Raw genomic sequence first — 9460 nt, forward strand, 5'->3', positions numbered from 1 at the left:
CCAAAACTGTTGAATTAGTTTAGGTACTTCCCAATTATATATTGGGAAACAAACTTCATTGTACTGTCAATTTTTATTCTCCTATTTCAAAGAGAGATACCAAATCTAAATTGTACATTGTCAGTTTAATCAAAGTATTTCCTGTGTCGTTCTCAAAAACCAAACAGCGGTTTCTTTTAAACTCGCTTCCTGCTATTTTATCCATCATTACATAACTCTTGTTTGTATTAACATTCCATAAAACGTTTACGAGGAAATATATATTTACATTTTTCCAGAGACTTGTTTGGACTGTAGAACGACATACAAAATAAAATAGTTCACAATAGCAATAAACAGCGGATGCTGGCATCTGAAACTAAAACAGAAAATGCTGGAACTACTCAGAAGGTCAGGCAGCTTCTGTGGAGAGAGAAACTAAGGTAACCATTTAAGTCTGTGAGCTTTCGGTCAGAACTGGAAGAAGTTAGAGATGTAACAGGTTTTAACCAGCTGCAGAGGCAGGATTTAAACTCTCCTGTCTTCCAGCATAACACAGACCTTTCCTTTTGTTCTTTCCTGCCATCCCAACTTTCTCTGCCTCTGCACCTGGTTTAAATCTGTGACATCTCGATCATTTTACAGTTCTGATGAAAGTTGACAGACCTGAAACATTAACTCTGTTTCTCTCTCCACTGTTACCGCCTGACCTGCTGATTAATTTCGGCAATTTCTGTTTTTATGTTATATAAAATAAAAAGGTTTGTGTTTTTACCTCTTGTTTGCATCTCTTCCTAAATGGCTGAACGATACTTTTTAATATCAATAAGAAGTAATGTGTAACTCCAATATATCCTGCCCTGCCCTCCCCTTCTCAACAACATGGGGTGCGTGTTTGTGTAAAGCTGCTCACTTTATTCAATCGCTCAACATCAAATATTGAAGACCATCAATTTTAAACGTGTTAAGCAATTCGGAGCCTCTTTGGAGCGTTTGGAGTTCAAGACCAGGTTAGGACTTGTTCAGTGGAGGAAAAACTGATTTTTGCTTGTTTCTTCCGAAATCATCTTCGAAACTGAGGGGGAATCGAGTTTTCAACGTTCGTTTTTTGCGAAACGTTCATTAAAAATCTTTAAAATTTTCTAGTCTCGTTATAGCACTGTGAAAATAATCTACTCCAAATGTATCTGTCCTGCTTCAATGCTGTCGTTAAACTCTCAACAAGAATAATAAAATAAACGGATTCCAAACGGAGCTGAAGTAAGAAGGTGAATAAATGGTGAAACTTCCTAAGAAGGCTGTGATCTTATCTACCCTCAGATTTGGCGAGGTGTTGGGATCAGTTTTAGAGAAGTTGTTTTTGTAGTGTCCTTACACCTTACGATAGATTCCACACGAGGCATGCACTGCAGACAAGGTCACTACGTGACCTGAACCTATATTCTCAGGAACAAGAAGTGATGACCCTGCGTGGGATCTCCCATTATATTCCTGGATGCCCAGTTGAGGAGTCTCTCCCACAAGTTCACCACCTGTGGTCAAGGTGTGCATTTCTTGGGTGTATACAGTATGCAGTGTTGTTACAGGAAGGTTACAGTAACATGAAGGTTACAGTTCCATGAATGTTACATACATGACACTTTTGTCTTTGTCTGTTGCCGTTCCCTCCGTCTCTCAAAGATTCTGAGGTAAAAACGGGTCTTGAAACCATATACTGTCTCCTGTAGCATGATTTGAATAACCCCGAGAAACACTTTCAAAAAGGGGACCAAAATGTAACTGGAACTGAGCTCGGGACTCCGTGAGCCTCAGGATTGTTGGCTTTATCCTCCTCCCAGCAGCCACAGAACATGTGCTGCACCTCCACCTGTGTTATTCTGGATGAGCAGAAATTTTCTCCAATTAAATATTGGGAAGAGCAAAGCCATTGTTTTCGGTCCCCGCCTCCAACTCCGTTCCCTAGCTACTGACTCCATCCCTTTCCCCATCTATTGTCTGAGACTCAAACAGGCTGTTCGCAACCTTGCTGTTACATTTCACCCTGAAATGAGCTTCCCACCACATATCCGTAGCATAAGTAAGACCACCTACTTCCAACTCCGTAACATCGCCCATCTCCGCCCCTTGCCTCTGCTCGTCCGCTGCTGAAACCCTCGTCCATTCCTCCGTTACCTCTAGACATGACTAGTCAAACACACTCATGGTTGGCCTCCCACATTCCGCCCGACGTATCCTAGAGCTGATCCGAAACTCTGCTGCCCATGACCTAACTCGCACTAACTTCCGGTCACCCATTTTCCCCGTGCTTGCTGAACTACATTGGCTCCGGGTTAAACAACGCCTCGATTTCAAAACATTCATCCTTGTTTTAAAGTCCCTCCATTGCCCTTTGCCCCTCTCCATCTATGTAACCTCCTCCACCCCACAACCCTAGAGGTGCCTGCAATCCACTAATTCTGCCCTCTTGAGCATCCCTGATTATAATCGCTCCACCATTGGTGGCCATGCCTTCTGTTGCCGAGGTCCCAAGCTCTGGAATTTGATCCATAATTCTCTGCACCTCCCTACCTCTTTTTCCTCTTAAAAATGTTCCTTACAACCTTCCGCATGCACCAACTTTTTGATCACTTGCATAATTTCTACTTGTGCGGTTCAGTGTCCAGTTTGTTTTATCTCATAATACACCTATGGAGCACCTTGGGACATTTCGCCACTTTAAAGGCACTATATTAATATAAGGTTTTGTCGTAGGTCCATAATGCGACCGCTGTGCAGTCCTGGGGAATGGACTAGACAAACCTCAGTCTCACCACTCTCTCTCTCTCTCTCTCTCTTTCCCCCTCTTTTGCTGTCTATCTCTCTCTCTCTCCATTTCTGTATGATACTCTTTCACAGTCTCCCTCGCTCTGTCTGTCCCTCTCCCTCTCTCTCTGTCACTGCATGTCTGTCTATGTCTCTGTCCCTGTTTCTCAGTCTCTCTCTCACCCACACCACTATCTCTCTGTCCCCCGCTCTCCCCTCTCTTTCCGACACTCTCTCTAGCCCCTCTCTGAATTTCCCTCATCGATGCTCACTCCAGTATCTCTCACTCCCCAGTCTTTATCTCTCAATCTCTCCCACTTTCTCTCCTCAATCTCATTCTCTCCCACTCTATCTCTCTCCCCAATCTTGAAGTGCCCCAGCTTCACCATCCAACATTTTCTCTCTCCCACCCTCTCTTCATAACTGCACCTGATGATTTTGGCCTAAAGCGTTCAGTGTGCCAACGCACTTTATAAGAGCACCGTCATTGAAGCCATGATTCGCATTCGGCTGTTCTACACATATTCAGTGACTCAGGGCTCCGGCCTGTAGCGGCTTCCAGCTGACAGGTTCCGAAATGGGGCCAGCCAACTCGCACCAAAGTTTGCTCCAGCAGGTTTGAGGAACGAGCGTTTGGAATATGATTGTAACGAGTGCCTGCACGTTGAAGCCTTTGACAGGCAGACTGCGCGACATGCAAATCCTGGTGTGGGGAAACATCGAGATCAACACAGAACTGAACAGCTTTGGTGGAATAGTGTGTAATGCCCATCCAGATACATCACTGACCTCACTCATACTGTCACTACCATCCAGATACATCACTGACCTCACTCATACTGTCACTACCATCCAGATACATCACTGACCTCACTCCTACTGTCACTGCCATCCAGATACATCACTGACCTCACTCATACTGTCACTACCATCCAGATACATCACTGACCTCACTCATACTGTCACTACCATCCAGATACATCACTGACCTCACTCATACTGTCACTGCCATCCAGATACATCACTGACCTCACTCATACTGTCACTACCATCCAGATACATCACTGACCTCACTCATACTGTCACTACCATCCAGATACATCACTGACCTCACTCATACTGTCACTACCCATCCAGGTACATCACTGACCTCACTCATACTGTCACTACCCATCCAGATACATCACTGACCTCACTCATACTGTCACTACCATCCAGATACATCACTGACCTCACTCATACTGTCACTACCATCCAGATACATCACTGACCTCACTCATACTGTCACTACCCATCCAGGTACATCACTGACCTCACTCATACTGTCACTACCCATCCAGATACATCACTGACCTCACTCATACTGTCACTACCATCCAGATACATCACTGACCTCACTCATACTGTCACTACCATCCAGATACATCACTGACCTCACTCATACTGTCACTACCCATCCAGATACATCACTGATCTCACTCATACTGTCACTACCATCCAGATACATCACAGTGGGCGGGACCAGGGGGCGTGGCAGTAGGCGCGACATGGGGGCGTGGCAGTGGGCGGGACATGGGGGCGTGGCAGTGGGCGGGACAAGGGGCGTGGCAGTGGGCGGGACATGGGGGCGTGGCAGTGGGCGGGACCTGGGGCGTGGCAGTGGGCGGGACAAGGGGGCGTGGCAGTAGGCGGGACAAGGGGCGTGGCAGTGGGCGGAACAGGGGGCGTGGCATTGAGCGTGGCAGTGGGCGGGACATGGGGGCGTGACAAGGGGCGTGGCAGTGGGCGGGACAAGGGGGCGTGACAAGGGGAGTGTCAGTGGGCGGGACAAGGGGAGTGTCAGTGGGCGGGACAAGGGGAGTGTCAGTGGGCGGGACAAGGGGCGTGGCAGTGGGCGGGACCAGGGGGCGTGGCAGTGGGCGGGACAAGGGGGCGTGGCAGTAGGCGGGACCAGGGGGCGTGGCAGTAGGCGGGACCAGGGGCGTGGCAGAACGCGGGACCAGGGGGCGTGGCAGTAGGCGGGACAAGGGGCGTGGCAGTAGGCGCGACATGGGGGCGTGGCAGTGGGCGGGACATGGGGGCGTGGCAGTGGGCGGGACAAGGGGCGTGGCAGTGGGCGGGACATGGGGGCGTGGCAGTGGGGGACAAGGGGCGTGGCAGTAGGCGGGACCTGGGGCGTGGCAGTGGGCGGGACAAGGGGGCGTGGCAGTAGGCGGGACCAGGGGGCGGGACAAGGGGCGTGGCAGTAGGCGGGACCAGGGGGCGTGGCAGTAGGCGCGACATGGGGGCGTGGCAGTGGGCGGGACATGGGGGCGTGGCAGTGGGCGGGACCTGGGGCGTGGCAGTAGGCGGAACCAGGGGCGTGGCAGTGGGCGGGACAAGGGGCGTGGCAGTAGGCGGGACAAGGGGCGTGGCAGTGGGCGGGACCAGGGGGCGTGGCAGTAGGCGCGACATGGGGGCGTGGCAGTGGGCGGGACATGGGGGCGTGGCAGTGGGCGGGACAAGGGGCGTGGCAGTGGGCGGGACATGGGGGCGTGGCAGTGGGCGGGACCTGGGGCGTGGCAGTGGGCGGGACAAGGGGGCGTGGCAGTAGGCGGGACATGGGGGCGTGGCAGTAGGCGGGACAAGGGGCGTGGCAGTGGGCGGGACATGGGGGCGTGGCAGTGGGCGGGACAAGGGGCGTGGCAGTGGGCGGGACATGGGGGCGTGGCAGTGGGCGGGACAAGGTGCGTGGCAGTGGGCGGGACAAGGGGGCGTGGCAGTAGGCGGGACCAGGGGGCGTGGCAGTAGGCGGGACCAGGGGCGTGGCAGAACGCGGGACCAGGGGGCGTGGCAGTAGGCGGGACAAGGGGCGTGGCAGTAGGCGCGACATGGGGGCGTGGCAGTGGGCGGGACATGGGGGCGTGGCAGTGGGCGGGACAAGGGGCGTGGCAGTGGGCGGGACATGGGGGCGTGGCAGTGGGGGGACAAGGGGCGTGGCAGTGGGCGGGACAAGGGGGCGTGGCAGTAGGCGGGACCAGGGGGCGGGACAAGGGGCGTGGCAGTAGGCGGGACCAGGGGGCGTGGCAGTAGGCGCGACATGGGGGCGTGGCAGTGGGCGGGACATGGGGGCGTGGCAGTGGGCGGGACCTGGGGCGTGGCAGTAGGCGGAACCAGGGGCGTGGCAGTGGGCGGGACAAGGGGCGTGGCAGTAGGCGGGACAAGGGGCGTGGCAGTGGGCGGGACCAGGGGGCGTGGCAGTAGGCGCGACATGGGGGCGTGGCAGTGGGCGGGACATGGGGGCGTGGCAGTGGGCGGGACAAGGGGCGTGACAGTGGGCGGGACATGGGGGCGTGGCAGTGGGCGGGACCTGGGGCGTGGCAGTGGGCGGGACAAGGGGGCGTGGCAGTAGGCGGGACATGGGGGCGTGGCAGTAGGCGGGACAAGGGGCGTGGCAGTGGGCGGGACATGGGGGCGTGGCAGTGGGCGGGACAAGGGGCGTGGCAGTGGGCGGGACATGGGGGCGTGGCAGTGGGCGGGACAAGGTGCGTGGCAGTGGGCGGGACAAGGGGGCGTGGCAGTGGGCGGGACAAGGGGGCGTGGCAGTAGGCGGAACCAGGGGCGTGGCAGTGGGCGGGACAAGGGGCGTGGCAGTAGGTGGGACACGGGGGCGTGGCAGTGGGCGGGACAAGGGGGCGTGGCAGTAGGCGGGACATGGGGGCGTGGCAGTAGGCGGGACCTGGGGCGTGGCAGTGGGCGGGACATGGGGGCGTGGCAGTGGGCGGGACAAGGTGCGTGGCAGTGGGCGGGACCAGGGGGCGTGGCAGTGGGCGGGACAAGGGGGCGTGGCAGTATGCGGGAAAAGGGGGCGTGGCAGTGGGCGGGATCAGGGGGCGTGGCAGTGGGTGGGACAAGGGGCGTGGCAGTAGGCGGGACCAGGGGGCGTGGCAGTGGGCGGGACCAGGGGGCGTGGCAGTATGCGGGACATGGGGGCGTGGCAGTGGGCGGGACCAGGGGGCGTGGCAGTGGGCGGGACATGGGAGCGTGGCAGTGGGTGTGGCAGTAGGCGGGACAAGGGGCGTGGCAGTGGGCGGGACAGGGGGCGTGGCATTGGGCGTGGCAGTGGGCGGGACAAGGGGGCGTGACAAGGGGCGTGGCAGTGGGCGGGACAAGGGGAGTGTCAGTGGGCGGGACAAGGGGAGTGTCAGTGGGCGGGACAAGGGGAGTGTCAGTGGGCGGGACAAGGGGAGTGTCAGTGGGAGGGACAAGGGGAGTGTCAGTGGGTGGGACAGGGGGAGTGTCAGTGGGCGGGACAAGGGGAGTGTCAGTGGGCGGGACAAGGGGAGTGTCAGTGGGAGGGACAAGGGGAGTGTCAGTGGGCGGGACAAGGGGAGTGTCAGTGGGCGGGGTAACAAGGCGGGCTAGGTTCCCGCAGGCAGCGTGTCCCCCTTCTTTAGCTCAGCTCAGCTCATGCTCATGTCATGTCATGTCATGTCTTTTGATAATCAAAGACTTTATATATATATATATCAATATATATAAAGTCTTTTTGAATGCTGGGCTGCTGGGGCTGCTGCTGGGGCTGCTGGGGAAGCTGGCAATGCTTGAGGCGGGCCCCTGTGGAATGCAGCCAGCCAGCCAGCTATTCCACAGGGCTCCCCTCTGGATTGTGTGTGTGTGTGTGTGTGTGTGTGTCGGGGTGCTGCAGGCTTACCTTGTGGCAGGCAGCAGGAGCCACACAGTGGGACCCTACCATAGTGCACCCTGGAAAAACACAACAGTACGCATCTTGGCAACAAGGCCACTTGACCCGAGTGTTTTATTTAGGCACCCAAACAAGGCGGGCTAGGTTCCCGCAGGCAGCGTGTCCCCCTTCTTTAGCTCAGCTCAGCTCATGCTCATGTCATGTCATGTCATGTCTTTTGATAATCAAAGATTTTATATATATATATATATCAATATATATAAAAGCTTTTTCAATGCTGGGGCTGCTGGGGCTGCTGCTGCTGGGGCTGCTGGTGTTGCTGGGGAAGCTGGCAATGGCAGTGGGCGGGACCAGGGGGCGGGACAGTGGGCGGGACATGGGGGCGTGGCAGTGGGCGGGACATGGGGCGTGGCAGTGGGCGGGTCAAGGGGCGTGGCAGTGGGCGGGACACGGGGGCGTGGCAGTGGGCGGGACCAGGGGGCGTGGCAGTGGGCGGGACCAGGGGGCGTGGCAGTGGGCGGGACCAGGGGGCGTGGCAGTGGGCGGGACCAGGGGGCGTGGCAGTGGGCGGGACCAGGGGGCGTGGCAGTGGGCGGGACCAGGGGGCGTGGCAGTGGGCGGGACCAGGGGCGTGGCACTGGGCGGGACAAGGGGGCATGGCAGTGGGCGGGACCAGGGGGCGGGACAAGGGGCGTGGCAGTAGGCGGGACCAGGGGGCGTGGCAGTAGGCGGGACCAGGGGGCGTGGCAGTGGGCGGGACCAGGGGCGTGGCAGTGGGCGGGACATGGGGGCGTGGCAGTAGGCGGGACCAGTAGGCGCGACATGGGGGCGTGGCAGTAGGCGGGACCAGGGGCGTGGCAGTGGGCGGGACAAGGGGGCATGGCAGTGGGCGGGACCAGGGGGCGGGACCAGGGGGCGTGGCAGTAGGCGGGACAAGGGGGCGTGGCAGTAGGCGGGACCAGGGGCGTGGCAGAAGGCGGGACCAGGGGGCGTGGCAGTGGGCAGGACATGGGGGCGTGGCAGTGGGCGGGACAAGGGGCGTGGCAGTAGGCGGGACAAGGGGGCGTGGCAGTAGGCGGGACCAGGGGCGTGGCAGTGGGCGGGACAAGGGGCGTGGCAGTGGGCGGGACCAGGGGGCGTGGCAGTAGGTGGGACACGGGGGCGTGGCAGTATGCGGGACAAGGGGGCGTGGCAGTATGCGGTACAAGGGGGCGTGGCAGTGGGCGGGACAAGGGGGCGTGGTAATAGGCGGGATCAGGGGGCGTGGCAGTGGGCGGGACAAGGGGGCGTGGTAATAGGCGGGACCAGGGGGCGTGGCAGTGGGCGGGACAAGGGGGCGTGGCAGTGGGCGGGACATGGGGCGTGGCAGTAGGCGGGACCAGGGGGCGTGGCAGTGGGCGGGACATGGGAGCGTGGCAGTGGGTGTGGCAGTAGGCGGGACAAGGGGCGTGGCAGTGGGCGGAACAGGGGGCGTGGCATTGAGCGTGGCAGTGGGCGGGACATGGGGGCGTGACAAGGGGCGTGGCAGTGGGCGGGACAAGGGGGCGTGACAAGGGGAGTGTCAGTGGGCGGGACAAGGGGAGTATCAGTGGGCGGGACAAGGGGCGTGGCAGTGGGCGGGACCAGGGGGCGTGGCAGTGGGCGGGACAAGGGGGCGTGGCAGTAGGCGGGACCAGGGGGCGTGGCAGTAGGCGGGACCAGGGGCGTGGCAGAAGGCGGGACCAGGGGGCGTGGCAGTAGGCGGGACAAGGGGCGTGGCAGTAGGCGCGACATGGGGGCGTGGCAGTGGGCGGGACATGGGGGCGTGGCAGTGGGCGGGACAAGGGGCGTGGCAGTGGGCGGGACATGGGGGCGTGGCAGTGGGGGGACAAGGGGCGTGGCAGTAGGCGGGACCTGGGGCGTGGCAGTGGGCGGGACAAGGGGGCGTGGCAGTAGGCGGGACCAGGGGGCGGGACAAGGGGCGTGGCAGTAGGCGGGACCAGGGGGCGTGGCAGT

This window comes from Pristiophorus japonicus, unplaced genomic scaffold, assembly GCF_044704955.1.
Source record: "Pristiophorus japonicus isolate sPriJap1 unplaced genomic scaffold, sPriJap1.hap1 HAP1_SCAFFOLD_1503, whole genome shotgun sequence".
NCBI lineage: Eukaryota > Metazoa > Chordata > Chondrichthyes > Pristiophoridae > Pristiophorus > Pristiophorus japonicus.